The following is an 18,898-nucleotide window of genomic DNA, read 5'->3' as shown; positions in this document are numbered from 1 at the left end:
GATATTGGCATCTTGTTTTTGGGGATGTAGAATTGTTTGATGTTTGATGGAGGTTCGTAAGCTTGTAGAGGAATGTGCATGGTCGCTGAGTAGCCTAAGAGATGGACTGTGCCAGGTAAGTTACTGTCTCTCAGCTTCAAACCCACCTCCTGTGCTGGCTGATGGGTGCAAGGGCTGGGATGCTGCACACTGTTTTGGCTTGGCCAGCTGGCTTAGCCTCTGCCACTAGGGGCCCTCGGGGTGCCTAGAGGCTGGAAGAGAAAGGAGGAAAGGCTGGAGGAGAAAGGAACTCTTCCTGTCTGCTTCCTGTCTATTTCCTGTTTCTTGTCTGCTCCTGTTTCCTGTCTGCTTCCTACTGACTTGCTGTCTGCTTCTTTTTACTTCCTGTGAGTGTCACCCCAGCATGCTTCTTCACCCTGGCAGTGGCGTGTCCTTCCATAGCAGCAGCTGAGCCCGGTTTTCAGTTGTTCCCACGCGTGCAGGGTCGGCCCAGGCATTGGCGGAGAGCAGCCTGCAGCAAGGCCTCCATGTTGAGGAGCTTCTATGTGACCTCCCGTGCTGCTCAGAGGCCCTAAGGGGGGGGTCCCTGCGTCCCACGAGGTGTCACAGAGTGCTCTCTGAACGGGAGTGTCACCAGGGGAGGCTTGCTTAGGTTTTTTTTGAAAAGAACAATTGAATAAGTTGCACATTTATTTATTTATTTATTTTTTAAAGATTTTATTTATTTATTTATTTTCTCCCCAAAGCCCCAGTGGATAGTTGTATGTTATAGCTACACATCCTTCTAGTTGCTGTATGTGGGATGCGGCCTCAGCATGGCCGGAGAAGCAGTGCATCGGTGCGCGCCCGGGATCTGAACCCGGGCCGCCAGCAGCGGAGTGTGCGCACTTAACCGCTAAGCCGACCCTGCACATTTATTTTTAATTTATCTTTGATATTGGTATTTGGAGAGGAAAAGCTGTTAGGTTAGGAGGAGGTAGATAGAGCTATCTTTGGATAGCGACTCTCAGCAACACTTCTGAGTTTCTGTGGAGTCTTCTGTGTGCTCTGAAAGGCTTCCGAGGTTGATGCCAGTGGTCCCTTATTGTGTCTGATTTCACCCCACCTTCAGTTTCTCCCAGGACTCCTCCTGCACCTCTCATACGTGTTAGATCCGGACTCGACCCCCAAACCGGCCCTACTCACACTGCTCTCACTCCAGATGCTCAGCCATTTCCTCAATATCTAGAATAAAGTTACTTTTAAAAATTATTTCTTGGGTTCTTTTTTTTAAATTCTACCTTCTTTTTTCCCCACTTTTACTGAGAAATAGTTGACACACATCACTGCATAAGTTTAAGGCATACAGCATGATGGTTTGAGTTACATATATTGTGAAATGGTTACCACAATAGGTTCAGCTAACATCCATCTTCTCATATAGATACAATAAAAAGAAAAGAAAAAAAATTCACCTTGTGGTGAGAACTCAAGATCGACTCTCCTAACAACTTCCCTATATATGGTACGGCAGTGTTAACTATAGTCATCATGTACATCATATCCCTGGGACTTACTTATCTTATAACTGGGAGTTTGTGCCTTTTGACCCCCTTCCTCCAGTTTACCCTCCCCTCACACCCTCCACCTCTGGTAACCACAGGTCGGATCTCTTTTTCTATGAGTTCATGTTTTCTTTTTAGATTCCACGTGTAAGTGAGATCATACGGTATCTGTCTTTGACTTATTTCACTCAGCATAATGCCTTCAAGGTCCATCCATGCTGTCGTAAATGGTAGGATTTCCTCACTTTTTATGGCTGAATAATATTCCATTGTATATGTATATATGCCACAAGTTCTTTATCCATTCATCCATTGATGGACTTTTCGGTTGTTTCCATGTCTTGGCTATCGTGAATAATGCTGCTGTGAACATGGGGGTGCAGATATCTTTTCAACTTTGTGTTTTCATTTCCTTTGGATATATTCCCGGAAGTGGAATTGCTGGATCATATGGTAGTTCTATTTTTAATTTTTTGAGGATCCTTCATACTGTTCTCCATAGTGGCTGTAGCAATTTACATTTCCACCAACAGTGCACAAGGGTTCCCTTTTCTCCACATCCATGCCAACGTTTGTTATCTCTGGCCTTTTTGGTGATGGCCATTCTAAGAGGTGTGAGGGGATATCTCACTGTGGTTTTAATCTGCATTTCCCTGATGACCAGTAATGTTGAGCATCTTTCCATGCACCTGGTGGCCTGTCGTGTATCTTCTTTGGAACAATGTCTGTTGGGGTCCTTTGCGCATTTGAGGCATGGTTGATTTGTGCTCCTGCCCTTTATCCTGCCTGACCCGCAGTTCCTGCCCCAGAGAAGCAGCTCAGGTGCCTTTTAGAGAGTTGTCTTCAGCTTGCAGGCATCTCAAACCGTGCCATTGGACCTGGTCTTGGAGAGTTGGGCTTGGTATTTCAGGGGCCGCATTCTCAGTTCTGGACAGCAGAGGGCGCACTGAGACCTAAGCCATCCTGTTGGTAGAGCGGGGCATCCAGACAATGGTGCCAGGGCAGAGCGAGCAGGGCTTCCCCCTGGAACCCTCTCCAGCCCAGAGGGTGAGGCACGGGAGGCGTGTTTGTTCACACAGCCTTCTCCTCACGCATCTCTGCTTGTCCCAGCGCTTCACCCACAGGCAGGGGACCTGCAAGGTGGCTCTGGCCAACCCCATCACTCACCAGAAGTTGCTGCGATTTCCTGTCATCCAGCCGCACTTCCTCTGTCCTGCAGAATCCTCTGGCCCATGAGTGGTCCTGCTACAGGTACCAGCTCTGCAGGCTTCAAACTTCATTTCACCACCAGGGATGCTCTGCATGGGGTCTGACTTGGCACAGACCCTGAAAGCAAAACGTATTTTACAAAGGTGTGATATAGGCTTACAGCGTTGGAAAAAATGTGCCTGAGAGCCAATTGCATGCACCCTGTATCACCACTGCACCCTAAGTCAAAGTGCACAAGGACTTTATCTTTGAAGTAGGCTGGTGAGGGCTTAATGTACCATCACCACCTCAGGCTGCTTGGGTCCCAGCCCTGGCTTACTGCCCTATGTGCATTATTTCCTCATTGCAACCATGAGGTTATTCTCCCATTTTACAGATTAAGGGACGGGGGCACAGAGAGGTTAAGTGACTTGTGCAAGGTCACAGAGCCAGTAAAAGCGGAGCTAGATTCGAATCCCAGTTGGCCTGCACCAGAGCCCAGTTAATGCCTGCTGTGTTGCTGTTTTTGCTTGAGCACCTTATACAACTCCTGGCACATAGTAGGTGCTCAGTAAGCGTTTATTGAATAAACAAACATGTCCAACCCTAGGAATGAGTCAACCTCTAAGGGTCTTTTCAAACAACTTCCTCATCTGTTAGCATTTGCCCTGTAACAGCCACCTCCCCTCCCCCCACAAAGAAAACCAAAGCAAAAGTCAACGACAAAATCAGCTAAACTCAGACACCCACTGCTCTCCAACCGACCAGTTACCTCCTGAGCCTCCCTGCCCCGCAGGCGGCACCTTGTCTTGGGATGGGTGTTAGGAATCGCATTCCTGCCATAAAGCGTAGTTGTACGATGAATGCGCTTGCCGGGTTCAACCCAGCGCGCCACCAGGGCGTTCATTGTAGATGGGCCTGGAGGGCGGCATTGTCAACCCTGGGGGATTACAGACCCCTTTACGAATCTGATGGGTGCCCTTGCTGCTGCTCTAAAAAATGCACACGTTGAAACCCAGCCCCATTCATTGCTCGTCTGAGGCAGGCTGAGGATGAGGGTGACCAGCCTGTCGTGGCTTTCCTGAGACCTTCCCAGTTTTAGCACTAAAGCCCTACATCCCTAGTGTTGTCATTAGCTGATTAATTCTGCCCACCACTGTGGCAGAAATAGCTCTAACTGTGGAGTTTTTGTAATTTATTGAAAGAAGCTGAATACAGGGCATGTGGGTTGTTCTGACAACGTCCCAACAGGAGCAGGACAAAATTACCAAACACAGGACATGTCCATGCAGGACACCTGGCAACCTACACACCCGAAAACCCCTCGGTCTCAGGACAATTGGGAAGGTTGTCACTCCACTGAGGGGCCATGTTGAGAGCCGGTGTCCCTCCCAAGAACGCGGAAATTGTATTAGGAAATTCATGATGACACAAGGCTTCGTTCCAGTGTTTCTTAGCCCAGGCGCACGTTAGGATCACCTGGCACCTATTTAAAGGTGCGGAGGTGTGGGCCTTACCCTAGTGCATCTGTAGGGGTTGAAATCTGCCCCAGGTGATTCAAGTGCAGGTTCAAACCACTGCGTTCATTCCCAAGTTGCCTGGGAAACTGGTTGAAAACACAGACTTCTCTGCCCCACCCCAGGGCTCCTGAATCAGAATCTCCAGGGCAGCGAATCTGGGGTTAACAGGCCTGCAGGTGCTCTTGAGGCCAGGCTGGGGTGGGAGGCCTCACCTCACCCAGAGAGCCTGTTAACAAAGGGGGATCCTAGCTGTTGACGCAGGCGGGCAGGCTCATGGAGGTAGGAGCCACCTCCCCCAGCACTGCCCACCCCCTCACCAGCATGGGAATCTGACCCCTTCGCAAAGGCAGTGCACAGCTGGTGTCATCTCCCAAGTGAACACGAGGTGGCGTCCAGGCTCCGTGCTTGTCCTGCAGCCCCCAGAGGCTGGCTCTGCATTTTTAATGTTTTTTTTTCCCTTGACAAGCTTGTCTACTGCAAAATTGGAAGGAGAGTTTGTGCACTCTGGATTATGGGGCAGTGGCCTGAATTGTCCCACCGAGTGTGTGACGTGCCTTTAAAATTCTTCTGTTTGATCTTGAAAGTCCGTGGGAATTTTGTATTTTGCTCCATGACACTGCTGCATTTGTTTTAATATAGAAATAATTATTTTCACAAATTACGAGTAAAATGGACCCCCCAGGAAGCTGCACTGGCTTTTGCAGGCTTCTCAGCACCGCACGTCTCAGAAGTAAACGCACCTTCTCTGGCCTGAGAAGCTCAGGTCTACATGACTGGGCCACGGATCTACCTCCTGACCTGTGCAGGGAGGAAATGCGGTTGTTCATCTCATCAATGCCAAGCTTCTGCCATGGAAGGATGGGACCAAGTGAGAGGCATTTTATCTGCTCAGTAAATTCCAGTTTACTTCAGAACACATGTTGTTATCAAGTTATCCGTGAACTGCTTTCCCTGGCCATGCTTCTGAGGATGGCCGTTACGTAACAGCTGAGAAATGTCTGCGAGCCCGTGTGAGAGACTCCCTTTAGGAACGGGGAAATAGGAACGGAGGGCGGGCGCTGTGGGGTGGGGGCGCCGGCTCCTCCCGCCGGTCTCGCCGTCTGTCTGTCCGCAGGGGGTTGCTGTGGAAGGCGGTCACAGGGACGTGTGAGGATCCCTGACGGTCCTAGAGCACTGGCCACAGAGTAGCTCCCTCAGGACCAACTGTCGACATCCTATGGACCCCAGAACTGAGGCTGCCACTTCGGAATTTGGGGGCTGTCCAGCTTGATGATGTGGCCCCATGTTGGACATGCTGGGTTTTAAGGAGAAAACAAAGGTTCCCGGGAACCTTTGAAAGAAGAAAACAAAGGTTCCCTTTTCAGGGCCTCCTTATTTTGACATCCTTTGGCTCTCAGCATGAAGTCACTGAGTCCAGGCTCAGCCGCTGTGCCCTGCAGAGCGCAGAGCACCACTCAGGCCTCGCCCTCCTTCTCCCCAGCCCCAGCCCCACTGGAGACAGAGGCATCTTCTCCAGAGCATTCCACAGCTTGGGTTCGTGCTTCTGGCCCTGTCTCTGTGGACCTCCGGATGCATGTGGGGGTGGCCTGAGGGGGTTGGGGGGTGTGTGTGTGTGTGTGTGTGGTTAGTGTATCAAAAGCCACAGGAATAAACAGGGCATGTTTTCTTGGGGCATCATTTTCACTCAAAGTTTTGGAAAAGAGTTCTTGTTGTTTATAAGTAAAACAAACACGGATATACCATAGACTGGAATGGAAAGCCCTAGTCAATTTTAAAGATAAAACATACGACTTCAAAGAGATTTGCATGGGGGCCAGTTTGAGCTACCCGTGGAGGGGCTCTTCTCTGCTTAAAGCAACTTGAAGAATAAGTCCATCAACAACACACATTTCTTAAGTACTTGCTGTGTGCAAGGCACTGTGCTAGACACAGAGGGGAGTGGAAAATGGGAGATACCGCGCCTGCTCGAGAGGATCTCTTGGTCTAGAGAGGAGTCTTGGCTTCATCTTCATCTTCATCATCATCATCCTCATCACCACTATCACCATCACTACCATCACCATCACCATCTTCATCCTCATAATCATCATCACCACCACCATCATCATCTTTATCCTCCTCATCATCACTGCTGTCACCGTCATCACCACTGTCACTATCATCACCACCATCACCATCATCATCATCATCTTCATCCTCATCACCATCATCGCTTTCTTCATCTTCAGAAGCTCCAAAGCACCTGCGTCTGTTTTGCTCCTCACTGTAACCCTAACTTCTAGGATATTGCCTGGCACATTAGGTACTCAATAAATGTTTACTGAATTAGTGCCTCGTCATCATGTAATCATGCCAACATCTATGTTGTGTGTTATCTCAGTTCCTGCTTACTACAATCCCAGGCGGTAGGAAGTATAGTTATCTGTTCCAGACAGAGAGTTGAACAACCTCAAAAGGCTGTGTGTCAAGTGGATGGTAGAGTCAGGATCTGAACCCTGGTCCATCCAACTGCAAAGCCTGGGCGATCCACCTTGAACCATGGTGGCCTGGGGCTCCTGGCACAGCTATCAGGTAGGACTTGAGCTCAGAGGGCATGAGCCCTTGAGGCTGGCTTGGTCAGAGATGGCTCTGATTCAGTATTTCCATTGGATGTGAGACTATCCAGTGTCCAGATACCAGAGAGCACCAGTTGGAGTTGACCGCTTGTGTCCAGAAGGTGTGACCAGCAGAGGACTTAGGCAGCAATTTCATGTTTGGGGCTTCTTGGCTGGTGGCCACATTGGCTCCTGGTGCTGCCCAGGCATTTCTGCACACGCTGCGGCAGTGCTGGGCTGGAGGAGGGCGCGTGGAGTTTTCTCTTCGATTAGGAGCCTGCTGGGGTCACCTGCAAAACAGAGTCACAAGGCTGCCCCAGAGGACTTTCCTAGCCATTAGGGCCACCACTTCCTCAAACCTCCCTGAGGACCCGTTGGAAAACACCAGGTTGGGATCCTCTGGAGTCTGGGAGAGCCACGTTCTGGGGCTGCAGGGGAGAAGGGCTGGAGAGATGGAGGACCCATGTCGGGTGCCTGGATGCACTGTTAGGTCATAGCCGAATGTCAGGGGTGGACTGTGTATGAGTGTCCTGTGGCCATTGCAACAAATGACCACCAACTAGAGGGCTTCAAACAACAGGAATCAATTCTCTCACAGTCCTGAAGGCCAGAGTCTGAAATCCAGTTGTGGGCAGGGGCCTGCTCCCTCTGGAGGCTCTAGGGGAGGATCCTTCCCGCCTCTTCCCGCTCCTGGAGGCTCCCGTCATTCCTGGGCTTGTGGCCGCATCCCTCCAATCTCTGTCTCCGTCTTCACACGGCCTTCCCTGTGTCTGTCTAACCTCCCTCTCCTTTCTCTTAAGGAGTCCCCCCTTATGTGTGGGGGATATGTTCCGAGACCCCCAGCAGATGCCTGAAACAGCAGATAGTACTGAACCCTATATGTACCACGTTTTTTCCTCTACACACATGTTTGAAGTGTGACAGCGAAACTAGCATGAATTTCTTTTTCCTTCTTCACAATTTCACAGAGAGAAGATTTGTTCTTACTGTAGATCTTAGCAACCTCAGCGTACGATTTTTTTCCTTTCTTTCTTAAGTCAAGAACTTTCACATTTTCACCTAAAGAAAGCACTGTATGGCTTCTCTCTGGCACATCCGAATTGGCAGCGTCATTGCTTTTGTGCTTTGGGGCCATTGTTGAGTAAAATAAGGGTGACCTGAACACAAGCACAGGGATACCGCGGCAGTTGATCTGATGCCCGAGACAGCTGACTAAGGCGTGGGTAGTAGATACAGTGTGGATACACTGGACAAAGCGATGATTCACATCCCTGCAGGACGGAGTGGGATGGAGCGAGATTTCATCACGCTACTCAGAACAGCACGCAACTTAACACTTATGAATTGTTTGTTTCTGGGATTTTCCATGTAAGATTTTCAGACTGCGGTTGACCACGGGTAACTGAAACGGTGGAAAGGGAAACCACAGATAAGGGAAGACTGCTGTGGAAGGACACCTGCATTGGATTAGCGCCACCCTACTCCAGTATGACCTCATCTGAACTGATTACCTCTGCAATGACCCTATTTACAAATAAGGTCACATTCACAGGTACTGGGGGTTAGGGCTTCAACAATTTCAACATAGCTTTTTGGGGGACACAATTCAACCCAAAACAGAGGATGGCACTGCTGCTCTCAGGCCATCCCTGAGACAGCACCAGGCTTGCCAGGTCTCGCCCGTGATGGTTACAGTGAACTGCCAGATCGCCTGAGCTTGAACTTGTCTGAGGAGTTAGCCTTCTTCAGAGTGCAGGGGACCTTTATTGCCCCTGCCCCATCCCTTCCCCCTACCTCATAGCACCACTTGGATTTCTGGTGGTGACGACTCATCCCTTGGGGCCAGGGATGAGTGTGTGACCTCGCCTGAGCCCACTGGAGCATCCCAGGCCTCTGACAGAAGAAGTTTTTCATGAATGGGCACATGACCCACATTGGTCCACTGGATTCCAGGATTTCTGCTGGAGAGACTGGGGGAGAATGCCCTTTCTGTGTCACATGGAGCTGCGAGGGTGTGACTCTGGACCCACTGGGGGATGTGGGTGGAGTGGTCCACTTGACGCCGAAGCCTACTGAGTGAAGTGGAGCCAGAGATGGAGAGAGACTTGGGCTTTCTGGCGTGATCTGGGCCCCTGGATTCAGCCTTACCTGAGCCCAGTGACTCCTGGACCTTTTGCTTGCATGAGCCAATAAATTCCTTTTTTCTCTTTTATTTGCTCAAGCCAGTTAGGTTAGATTTTTTTTTGGTCATTCAAAACAAAAAGAGTCCAACCGAAACACACAGGTTCAAAGACTTTTGGAGTCACCACCCTCTTTGAGAATCCAACAGAAGCTAAGCATCCTCTCCCCAGAAATATGCACGACCACACAGAATTTGGCACGCGATCGAGCTCATAGGCAAGGTGGATCTCTTTCATGGGCCTTCTAGGTACCACGAATCTCAGGCTGCAACTGATTTGAAAAAAATGCTAAAAAGTTCTCGGAAGCCTGCACTGAAGTCTTTCCAGGTTCTGAGATCGGATGAGACAGAGGTATGGATGCATGTCTGTCTTCCTCCTAGACTCATCAGAGCCTGCGGAACAGGGAATGTCTGTGCGTTTATCTCCTGCTCCCATCCAGGCTCCGTCCTCTTCTCTACCATCAGTCACTGCAGTGTTCCCTGCCTGCCCTGTTGGGGCAGTAGAAAATGTCCCCAGACACGGCTCGGAGGGGAGTAGACTGGTGTGACCACCAGGGAGCTGCCATACCAGGCAAAGCTGGGCATGTGGATCCCTACAGCTTCTGAGGATGCGCACTGTGGCACTGTTTAAAATAGAAAAAAGCTGGAAACGACCCGAGTGTTTATCGAGAGAGGAGTGGAGAAATGAACTGTGAAGTGGCCGCACCACGGAATCACATCCCGCAGTCGATCTGGAAGCGGCAGATCTCAGTGTGTCCACGGGAAGATCTCGGAAGCATATGGTGGAGTGAGGAGAGCAGGGAGCTGCGGGCGTGGACTGTATGGAACCACTGAGGCAGTGATGCACCGTCCTCAGGGATCCCTTCATCTCTGGGAAAAGGGTGCAACCGTGGGTGTGTGGGGTATGTGCACCTTTGGGAAAGGGGCTGCCCCTGGGGAGGGCGGTGGGGAAGAATCTGGAGGAGAACAAAGGGCCCCACTCTCTGTGGTGTTTTAGTGCAGACACGGAAAAACTCCTCTCCAGGGTCTGCTCTGGGCGTCACCACAAATTCCCTGTGAAGCCTGGACGCGGGGGCCTCAGCGGCCCTCTGGCTTCACACGCACACATGCACACACACACACACACACAGTGCGCACACGTGCTGAAGCATACATGCACGCGTGCACACAACACAACGCATACAGGAATGCGTACACACACGAATACACGCACACACACGTCCACGTATGCATAGACATGCACACACATGTGCACACACGCACTGAATGCTGACAGCTTTATTGAGGTCTCCAGACCCCTTCATGATGGGTCCACCCCAGGACTTCCCGGTTATGTGGTTCCGTAAATTCCTTTTCCCTACGCTTAAGGTGGGTGGGCTTCTGTTACTTGTGGCTGAAGACTCTCGACCTCGGTACACTTCGTGGTGTCGACTTGGGGACCTTGCACATCTGGGGAACCTTTTAACGTCAGATCCAGTCCACCCTCCCCCCGTGTCATAGATGAAAATCTCAGGTTCAGAGAGGTGAGCTCTACAGGTGTAAACAGTAGCTGGCTACTCCGTGGAAGTATTTTCAACTTGAAGCAATCCCAGAAAACGAAATCTCAGAATCCAGCCCCCACTCTAACACCATAAGCACAAGGGAGCCAGTGGGTGGGCACTGGGATGTGGACCCACAGGGACCCATGTCCTGGCTCTGTTGCTGCCAGACTTCTGCTTGTTGAGACAGAGCGCTGGTCACTGGACATGGACCCTCGTGAGCTTTTTGAAATAATAATGTATAACCAGGGTCTGGAGCAGGTGAACGCTGAGCTATTTATATTGTGAGTGAATTATGTATTTTTGTCCATTTGCAGAGAACAGATCTTTCATATGTTTACATAATAAAGGTCCCTGTAAGTCTCAGAATTAGAAAGCCAATGCTTGTTTCAGATGTCTGAGCAGCCTGAATTTTTCTTTTCTTGGGCTTGAAAAACACAGCAGATTCCTCCAGTCTGAGCTGCTGTATTAGCATGATCAATAGTCTCCCTTGGAGTTCTTACGAAGGAGGGGGAGGGATGTGCACATTTGGGGGGGGGTGAGGGCAGGTGGCCCTCGGAGTGGTGGTGCCCTCCCCAAAGCTACGATTCCAGGTCACGGAGGGCCCTGCTTTTCTTTCCTTTTGTCTGCTGCACTTGAATCCTGAGGTTGTGTCTTGGGATAAATAGTGGAGCCCAGTGTCTTGGAGGCAAAGACCACCAGAATATTGGGCAGTTTCTTCAGAGTATTTACTCAGTGTTAGAGAGAGGGCTGTGCAGTTGGTTTTTTGTTTTTTGCTTTAAAATTATTATGAAATATTTCAGACATACAAAATCGCATACAGGATAATACAGTGAACTCCGTGGACCCATCACCTGGTGTAAGAAACAAAACATTACCTGGGACCCTTCTCAATCGCCCCCTTGCTCCCTCACAACACAGTGGTTTTCCCCATGTGAGTTTTTCTCTGCCCCTCACCATTTCACCTCTGGAGTGATTCTTCACTTTTCCAAAGGACTCCTGGCCTCCTGTACCTGCAGCTTCCCGGTGGCCTTACAGGTGCCTGGGCACCTGGGACAGTGCAGAGTGGATGTGCAGGTGAGTGGTCCAGGCTTGGTTCTGGTCGACCCCCTGCCTGCCTGACCCAGGCCACTGTGTCACCTCCTGAGCCCACTGAGGGTTCCTCATCCAGAGAGCCAGGGTCACAGCCGGGACCCGGGGAGGGGGGGCGTTGTGGGGAGGATGGAATGGGCTAGCTCCCCTCTCCGTTGACAGGAAGCCTCGGTAAATATTAGCACTTATCATAATCGTGCAACCTCCAGACACAGTCGGGCACCATATCTCAGGGAGATGGAGGAGGGGGCGTCTTGGGGTGCACCGGGGGTCCTTGGCTGGACCGGCATAGCCCCTTCACAAACAGCGCTGGATTCCTTCCCCCAAATAAAAAGCAAAAGAAGGGGGTTTCTCCATAAGCTGTTTGGCAACCCAGGGAGGGAAAAGCAATCAGAGACGTGGAAACAGCTCGGGGGCTTCGCTGTGCAGGAGCCGCGCTTCCCTGCCCGCAGAGCCGCCGCCGCTGCAGGGCTGCGCGCGGGAAAGGGGAACAGGAAGGGCGCGCGGGTTGAGCAACCCCGGGCCAGATTGGGCCGGCGACCGCAAGCCTGGACGCCGCAGCCGCCGGCGTTTGCACCGGAAGTGCCCCCGGCCGGGACGCGGGCCCCTTCTGCGCAGGGGGGCGCCCTGGGGTCCGGCGGCCCGGCTTCCCGGGCGGGGGCTGTGGCCCCTGCACATCTCCCGGGAGCCGGTCGGATGGGCGGCGTCGGAGCGCGACCACCCCCTTGCTCCGGCCCTGGATCTCCCGGTAAATCCTCGGCCCGCCGCTCCCAGGGAGCTGCCGGCACTCTCCAGAGGGATAGTACCTTATCCGCCCGCACCCTTCCCAGGTCGTGCGTCTTAACATCCTCTCTCCTGTGACTGCCTTGGGTATACGTAATTTATTTCTAAAAACTATACAAGTAACTCTATTAGGGAAAGTTTAGAAAAAGAAAAAAATTTACCCGTTATCCCACAATCTGAACACTATAGCTGTTGTGATTTTGGTGTATTTCCTTCCAGACTTTTTTCCCTCATGCGTGTTTTGCGTATGATTGAAACACAGTGTGGACATACTTGGAGAGCCAGATTTTTACCCAACATAATCTCATGGAAGGTCTCCCTCCGTGCTGCTGTGGTTTTCAAATATATACTCATCAGCCCTGGGTATTTGGACTGTCATTTTATTCATAAGTTTTTAAGAAAGTGTTTTGGTATGGAAGCATTTCAAACACTCACAAAAGTAGTGTGACTAGTAGGAGAAATCTCCACGTTCTCATCGTCCAGCTTCAACAGTTATTAGCATGTGACTCCCCCACCCTGGTATTTTTTTTCTTATTGTGGTAGAATACACAGAACATAAAACTTACCATTTTAACCATTTTAAGTGCTCAGTTCAGTGGTATTAAGTGCATTCATGTTGTTCTGTAATTATCATCATCACCAGAAATTTTCCATCATCCCAAACTGAAAGTCCATCCCCATTAAACACTAACCCCACTTCCCCCTCCCTCCAGCCCCTGGTGACCTCTAGTTGACTTTCTGTCTTTATGAATTTTTTTAATTTTTTATTGCGGTAACATTGGTTTATAATATTGTATAAATTTCAGGTGTACATCATTATACTTCTATTTCTGCATAGATCTGTCTCTATGAATTTGACTACTTAGGTGCCTCATATAAGTGGAATAATAATATTTGACCTTTTGTGTCTGACTTCTTTCACTTAGCATATGTTTTCGAGATTCATCCATGTTGTAGTGTGTGTTAGAATTTCTTTTTTATGGCTGGGTTATATTCCATTGTATGTGTATACCACGTTTTGTTTATCCATTCATCTGTTGATGGACATTTGGTTTGTTTGATCTTGGTATTTTTGAGCAAATTTCAGACATTGTCTTGTTTCATCCATGAATATGTCCAAATGCTCTTAGAGATGAGGACTTAAAAAAAAAAAACATAGCAATACCGTGATTCCATCCAGACAACTTAACAATAATTCCTTTATATCATCTCCAATTCAGGCAGGGTTCACATTTCTCTGATTTTCTCATGAACATCTTCCTAAAGTTGGTTTGTTTGAATTGGGGTCCAAAAAAGGTTGATGAGTCTCTTAGGTCTCCTTTGTCCTCTATTTACCCTCTCGTCTTTTATTTGTTGAAGAAACTGGGCTGTCATCCTGTAGAACGTCTCACGGGCTGGACTTGGGTGTGGCGTCTCTGCGTGTCTTGTCTGGACCTGGCTGGACTGCCCAGGGCAGCTTGGGCAGCAGGGACCTGTGTTCTTCCTATTGCATCCCATCAGCTTGGTCACTTTTTGTTTGGCTTATTTTTTTTCTCCTTTACATTTATTGTTACTGTTTATTTTGAAACCATTTCAAAATTACAGAAACAAAAGAATATTTCAAGGAATTCCTGTGTGCCTTTTGCCCAGAGACCCCATTCAACTTTCCCAACAGACAGGGACCCCTTGTTCCAGTCATGTGCTCTCTAGGGCACGACCCACTCCGGGATCACACGGTGACCCGTCTTCATGCTGGAACAGCTCTCGGGTCTTTCCTTGGCATTCACAGCCGTCATATGTTTGAGTATTACAGACTAGTCTAAGTCAAATGCCTCTGTTTGGACTTGTCTGATATTTCCTCATGATGGGAGGCAAGTTATGCATTTTGGCTGGAGAACCACAGACGTGATGCTGAGTTCTTCTCAGTGCGTCCCATTGGGGGTGTGTGATGGAGATTCATCCACGTTTATTTGCTTGTATCAATGTGCATTCATGGATTCCTGTTTTAGTCAAAGCCACACTCTTACTATCATGATTTATTTTCATCCTCAACTACACATGCATTTCTGCAAGTTGCTTTTGTCACTCAACCATCTGTGACAGAGCTTGTGCCATAGCTGGACCTACAGACACCTTGTTCTTTCTAAACACAGCCGTGTTGCTCCATGATATGACAGTTCTACTCATGGCTCCGTAATCTGCCTCCAGTCTCCCCAACAACACTGCAGTGAACGTCCTCGTGCAGGGACCTTGTTCTCTTGTGGGACACATTCACTTTTAGAAAGCTTGAATCGCTAGAAATTTCTTCCTCCTTTTGAACCAAAACCCACCTCCTTGCAGCTTCCACCCGCTCAGGAGCTCCAGTTCTGTTCTCACGAGCAGTGGGGCCCTAAAACGAAGTGCCTGTCCATCCAGCCAGTCATAGACCCGTGAAGACGGCTCTCGGGTCCCCACACAGCCTCCCTCCTCCAGGTGCAGGCTGTGGTTCTTCCAGCCCCTCCCTGCCGTGGCATGCAGCCCCCTCACTCTGATCACAGCCTGGTCTGCGGGTGTGATGCCCGAAGTGAACACAGGCCTCCCTGCGGCCTGACCAGAGGGCCCAGCAGACCTCTCCCTCCCTTCCCCCAGACCCCAGGGCCTACTGCCAGATGCTGCTAGCTGCATGTGGCCCCCATGATCTCCTGCTGACCCCGCTGAATTTACAGTTAGCAAAATGCTGCTTATCCAACCTGCTTCAGTCCGTCCGTGTCTGTAGTTCATGTAGCAGTTGGTGAAGCTTTTTCATATCCATCAGCTTAACTCTCACCACCGCCCTGGAAATAGACTTTACCCTCACCTTCACAGATGCGGACACAGCCTCTGTGAGGCTGCGCCAGAGGTCCCCACGCAGAGGGCACCTCAAATTAGGACGGTGCAGGGCCTTTGTTCACAGAGACTCATCTCACAGGATGTGGCTGGTGAGCAGAACCTGAGGAAGAGTTCAGGACCTGGGCTGGTAGCAGAGGAGCTGTCCACACCCCAGGCCAGAAGGGGCGAGCGAAGGAGGAAATTTCTGGAAGCAGAGGGAGAGAGTCGTTTTGAGCAGGTCTCCCTGAGAAGAGCAGCGATCTGAGAAGGGACACAGCCAGTTGTAGACGCGGCGGTGGGGAGGGGGGGGCTGGGGGATAGATGGCCACAGCGCGCCCCCCCCCCCCGCCCCGTCTCCCACTGGGTTGTATGTCCCCATTAGCCAGACCCGCGAGCTGGCAGAGCCCTACTGATGGGGCCACACAGGTTGCCCTCCTGGAAGTGGGAAGGAGAGGATGGAAAGGGGATCTGGGGGGCAGATGGAAGATTCTGGCACAGAGGTTGAGTGAATTGCGCCAGGTCTGAGATGGAATTGGGGGTGATGGCTGTCTGACACGTGAGTGCTAGACAAGGGATCTCGCTCGTTCCCCTGGCTCCTTCCCTGTCTCCCCAGCCCTCTGCTCTCTTTCAGCTATAGGTACGCGTAGCTCTCTTGCACGGCAGGCTAATCCCCTTTCACCTGCTGCCCCGCAGTGAGCCAGGGAGGCAGTGAGCGAGGGAGCCACTCTGTGCTCAGCCCGCCAGCGCAAGTGCCCTGAGGGCGGAACGCAGAGCCGTGGTCCTGGGCTGAGCTGAGGCTTGCGGGGACGGGACTGTCCTCCAGACCTGCCTGGGGAATATTCCACCCCGATGGTGTCTCTGCTCCTCCTCAGCACACGGCTTGTCTGGAAAGAGCCAACCTTTCCGACGGATGGTGTTTTCCTACGGAGCAGCTGGCGGGACAGCTCCGCACTGCTCTGCCTCATCTGCTTTCCTTGCGCGATGGAAACAGCAGCAGGCTGAGTATCAGTTAGGATTGAGTTTGGGCATGAAAAAGGATGGCAGGAAGGAGAGAGGAAGGGAGGCATGGAGGGAGGGAAGGGAAAAGGGAAAGAGGAAAGAAGGATGAGAAGGAAAGGGGGAAGGAAGGATAAATAGGGAAAGAAATGAGGGTGAAAAACAGTTCTTTCACTAGACAGATCATTTCTCTCCCACGTGTTAAAGAAAGAAGACTCCAGAGCTCCAGGCTGGTATGGCTACTGCACAGTTATTAGCACCTCAAGCTTCTCCTATTGTGCTGTTCTGTCAGTCCTAGCACAGTGCCTCATGGCCTAAGATGGCTGCTCAAACTCCAGCCACCATGTCTGCATTCCAGCCAGCAAGAAGGAGAACAGGGGAGACAGAGCCACCCCTTTTGCTTTGAGAAGCATGCATAGAAGGAACTTACCACACTTCAGCTTACATTTCATTTGTTTAAAAATAGCTTCTCTCTCTGAGAAATACCTCTGCAAGGATGCATGACAGCTCTTAATGGTGGGCACCTCTGGGGGTTGGGATGGGGTGGTGCTCCTGTTTTTTGCTTGATGATCAACTCCACATGCTTACCAGGAGATGGATCAGCGAGGGTGCAGCCAGAGTCCAGGCTAGTGAGGAATGAGGAGCTGTGTGAGGTGAAGAGAAGGGGAAGTGTTTACCCGAGAAGGGCGGCCATGTGGGGGAAACGTGCAGACCTAAGCCTTGTAGAGGCTGTCATGCGGGGAAGGAATTAAGAATTAGACTGGTTGTGGGGCCCTGGGCGGACGGTCGAGGGAGGCAGATTTCAACTCCAAGTGATAAGGCACTTTGACAATGAAAACCTTTGATGAGGCAACGTGATGGATTTTCTCTGAGCATTTGGGTGGGGGTCAACCTCCTGCACCTCACTGTACTTCCAAGAATAGAGAGCTAAGAATCTTCTGGTCCACTGAGAGATTCCTCAGAAACTCAGATGGGAGGGAAGAATAGGTTTGCCCTTCGAGTCCAGCCCTGACCCCCATACTCGGTAATCATTATTCTTGCTGTAGAGCATGATCCCTCTGTGCCAGGCGCTGTCCCAAGGGCCCTCCAGGTGTCAGCTCGTGCAGTCCTCCAAGCCTCTGCACTCTGCAGCTGAGCAAACAGAGTGGGTGGCACTCTGCGACCCACCCGCCGTTCACAGCTGGCAAGTGACGGAGCCAGGATTAGACCTGGGCTGCTTTGACTCGGCCTCGCACGTCAGTTGGACGTACCAGACCAGAGCAGAGGTACGCAGGCAAAGTCAGAGGTGGCTTCCACACCACAGACTGACAGGGCCCCAAGGAGGGTGCTGGCGCAGCAGAAGAAAGACCGCTTCCTCGGGGGAGGGAGGGACTCGGCCTGCCGTGGACACTTGAAGAAGGGAGAGTCCCAGAGGCCACTGTCCCTCCAGGCAGTGCCCGGGGCAGTGGGTGTCAGCTCTGCCTCACAGTGTTCCAGGCCCCCCTGCTGCCGATGCCTGTCCATCGCCGGGCGGGTGACCCCAGACCTCGCAGCTGGGGCTGTCGAGCATCTGCTTCATCGGCCCCCGCTGTCTGGCCCTGAGCCCGCCAAGACACTGCCTGTTTATGACGCGGCTTCCTGTGCAGGTCCATCAGGGGAGAGACTACGCAGGTCACTTTGACAAGTGTATTCTGGTCTTGACGAGCAGAAGTTTCCGTGCCAGTCAGTATGCAGCATTCTGATTTCCCACACTGGTCTAGTGAGTTGGGGTCTGCACTTGTTCTGCATCTTTGAGCCTGGCAGATCCTGGAGGAGCAGGACCCTGGAGAGGCCCCCTGGTTTCCCCGCCGCCCCGAGGTCCACATTCCAGTGCTTCTCTGCAGGGGCAGGGGCTGCTTGTTGGGACGTCAGGGAGGGGTGCGGGATTCTGGCTGTGGAAACTCTTTGCCAGCATCCTCCTAACCTTTCTGGAAGGTGGAGTATCCTTGATAAATAATGAACAGAAAACAAGCACTCAGCCAGGAAAGGCGAGACTGGCCGAGTCCCTCTGTCTCAGCCGGCCTGTCAGCCCGCAGATGCTCCTGCACACGTGGGGCTGCTGATAGGGCTCCAAGAAGAGGGAAGGCAGTTCTCAAGGGAAACCTGGGCAGCAACTCTAGGCTTCTGGGCCATTCTCTTGAGCCCCTTCCCCTGAACAGTGAAGAACATGGGTTCAGAAGCCAGAGGGTCTGGGAGCTCTTCTAATCCAACCTCTCGCTGGACAGAGGAGCAGAACACAGCCCCGTGCATGTCCAGGCTCCTTCCTCGGGTGGTGTCTGGTGGGTTTTAGCTGCCAGCTGGCCTGGGGGAAAGCCCTCATTTCTTAGTGTTTGTCAATGCTTCCACCACAGCCAATCTCACACCACCTACGTGGCGTCACTGAACATGGAGTTGGAAAGAGATGCGCCCTGCCCCTCACTCTCCCTGTTGATCTGGAAACCTTATTGGCTGGGCTGTGGGTCACTTACCCTCTTGCTGCACATGGGGGGAAGTTACCCCTACCCCAGGGAAGCCAGAAGCAAAAGGGTCCTTAGGGAAGTTTCAAAAGCAGCTTTTGAAGCCAGCAAGTCCTGCCACGCCCGAGGAGACCACAGCACGCAGGAGACCACAGTCAGGGCAG

The sequence above is a fragment of the Ceratotherium simum genome, chromosome 30 (genome assembly GCF_057802395.1).
Source record: "Ceratotherium simum simum isolate JZ-2026a chromosome 30, ASM5780239v1, whole genome shotgun sequence".
Lineage (NCBI taxonomy): Eukaryota > Metazoa > Chordata > Mammalia > Perissodactyla > Rhinocerotidae > Ceratotherium > Ceratotherium simum.
This window is presented reverse-complemented; position numbering follows the sequence as displayed.